At 30.6% G+C, this 2,865-nt stretch overlaps 1 long non-coding RNA gene across 1 annotated transcript; it reads right to left on the bottom strand.

Moving 5' to 3' along the window:
• Window positions 1-253: 253 nt before the first annotated feature.
• LOC122137085 lies at window positions 254-1,538 on the bottom strand. Its single transcript, XR_006154594.1, has 2 exons — window positions 1,436-1,538; window positions 254-514 (listed from the first exon to the last, which is right to left on the bottom strand). It is a non-coding gene; the product is annotated as an uncharacterized LOC122137085 (long non-coding RNA).
• Window positions 1,539-2,865: the final 1,327 nt, after the last annotated feature.

Here is a 2,865-nt window from a genome sequence, read left to right as displayed (position 1 = left end):
TTTGTAATGGTTCTGATGGTTCCATTACAAGTTTGTATTGGTCTTTATTTGCACATATTTAATGGTTTCCATCACAGTTTTGTATTGGTTCTGATGGTTCCATTACAAGATTCTATTGGTCTTTATTTGCACATATTTATTGGTTTCCGTTGCAGTTTTGTATTGGTTCTGATTTTAATGTTTACCTGATAACTGGTAATTAGGCCATTGATTAATTAAATAATTTAAATTATTAATACAAACTATACACAGGTTTTGTCAAGAATATCATTTTTATTTATTTAAACTACATACCAACCTTTCAATAGCAAACAGTTCAGGTTGTTTTGCAAAGAATTAAGAATATGCACCTAAAATCAAAATTATTCACAGAATACTCAACATAGCTGGAATTAACACAAAACCTTGACATTACATTTAATTGACATTACATAATTATTGTTATTCATTAATGCATTATAGAAATACAGGAACTATGAACTGCATTTGTGGCTTCATTGTAGCTGTCTTAGACCTGCAAAAGAGAAGGAAAATTTGTTAGGACAATGTACCACTTAAACCACATTACCAGTATGTGAGATTATCCATATATATATTTATATGGCAATCTCAAAAAAGTTGCAAAAACTTAGTTGTTGACAAAACATCATCATGTTTAAATTCGTCCAACACTTTGGAGCACTTTGAGCAGATTCAAATTCTTGGCAGATATGAACTTTTGTCCATTACACATTTTATGTTTATAAAATGTGTAATGGACACATTTTTTAAAGCAGATCATTTTTAATTTATCTTATGCGCTGCTTTAATAGATGCATATTGTCATTAATTATTGTCTGCTGTGTTGAATATCTCAATGGTTTAGGTGTAGTTCAGTGATGTTTGTTGTTATGAGTGAGTGAATAAATGTGTCCCTGGAGCACAAAAGCAGTTTTAAGTCGCTGGGGTTTATTTATAGCAATAGGCAACAAAACATTGTATGGGACAAAATTATTGATTTTTCTTTCATGCCAAAAATCATTAGGATTTTAAGTAAAGATCATGTTCCATGAATATATTTTGTAAATTTCCTACCATAAATGTATCAAAACTTAATTTTTGATTAATAAAATTTTTTGATTTTTTTCTTAAATATTTTTCGCAATATTTAGATTTTTTTGCACCCTCAGATTCCAGATTTTCAAATAGTTGTATCTCAGACAAATATTGTCCTCCTAACAAACCATACATCAATGGAAAATTAATTCTTAATATTATTGATATAAAAATCTACATTTTTAAAAAATTACCCTTATAACTGGTTTTGTGGTCCAGGGTCACAAATAGTCTTGAATAATTACATTGTCTACTTTTTATGGTACATAGTCTCTATTCACTTCAAATCATATAAGAGGTTGTAGTAATTACATTCGGATATGGATATGTAAATACTTACCACTGACAGTTTTATCTGGTTTATGTCACTGATCTTCTCAGCCAGGTATTTCCGTACACTTAGGAGGCGCTTATTTCCTCTGAGGTGTGGCCTCTTTTTCTTCAGCTTCTGAGACAGACACTCTTGTTTCAAACACACACACACACACACACACACACACAAACAAATTGAAATTCAAGAACTGATGGACTAATCTCAGACTTTAAATCTGACCACTCTCAAGTGGAAATTAAGTAGCATGTGTGACCTGTGCTGGCAAAATAAGTCACAATGAGCAAAAATTATTATTTTTTTTTTTTATTATTATTATTATTCTCATTAATAGTCCTTCAAAATGATGTAGAATTTGTTGAAATCTGACAAAAAATTACTGAACTACACCAGTTTGAAGTTGAAAGAGTTGGCAAAGTCAATTTTGAGAAAAATCAGGTTAAAGTTTTCTAAAGGTTCAAAGCAAAATCACAGAGCAACATTGCATCTTTTCCTGCAGTTCTTTTTCTTAATAATAATTCACTTTTTATTTTACATCTGAACAAAAGCATTCAAGTAAAAAAAAAACAAATAATCCATTGTAAAATCCCTTTATTGTGTTCATTACAATAAAGTAATTATTAAAACTATAAAAGCAGTTCAATAAAGATCAGTGATTGACTGTCATTCTGTGTATGTTTATCAGGATATATATAATTGTGTATATATATCCTGATAAACATCTGAATGTCGGATTGAAATGAACGCTGTTTTGTTAGTTAATTGTTAGTATAAGTGTTAATTGTTAGTATAAGTGCAGCTAATAATAATAATAATAATAAAAAATTAATTAGCATGTTTTTTGTGTTTTGCTTTGGTACTGAAATTGGTACCGAGTACAATGGATTTTCACTGGTACTGGTACCGAATACTGAAATTTTGGTACCGTGACAACACTAATAGTTGGTAAAACTGAAGACCTTGATTAATGTGTTCAGGTGCAATGCAGGTTGGAGCAAAACTCTGCATGTCAGTGGACCTTAAGAGACAATGTTCAGATCTCCTGTAATATATTCTGAACATGACACTTCAAAGAGGCAGGATTACTTCTAGATTAATGACTTACAACACTGGTGTCCAGTCTGGGCTGGAGGACCAATGTTCTGAAGAGTTTCTGGTGATCCTTGATCAGCTGCCCCGATCTGCTTAACTGGGGTTGGAGCTAAACTCTGACAAAAGAGAAGACAACCAATATTATGATGTTAAAAAGTTAAAAAGATTTGATTCAGAAATATGCACAACGTCTGAAAATTGCACAGAGATGAGAATAAAGCTATGTGTTTAATAAGAACTTTCAACCCACTGAAAAATAAAAAGCAATATTACAGTAAGTCACAGATGCATTTTTATTTATTCTTATTAATATTGTTTAAATATGTTACAGTTACCTTGTGGTTTAT

This window comes from Cyprinus carpio, chromosome B4 (genome assembly GCF_018340385.1).
Source record: "Cyprinus carpio isolate SPL01 chromosome B4, ASM1834038v1, whole genome shotgun sequence".
In the NCBI taxonomy this organism is placed as follows: Eukaryota; Metazoa; Chordata; class Actinopteri; order Cypriniformes; family Cyprinidae; genus Cyprinus; species Cyprinus carpio.
This window is presented reverse-complemented; position numbering and strand designations above follow the sequence as displayed.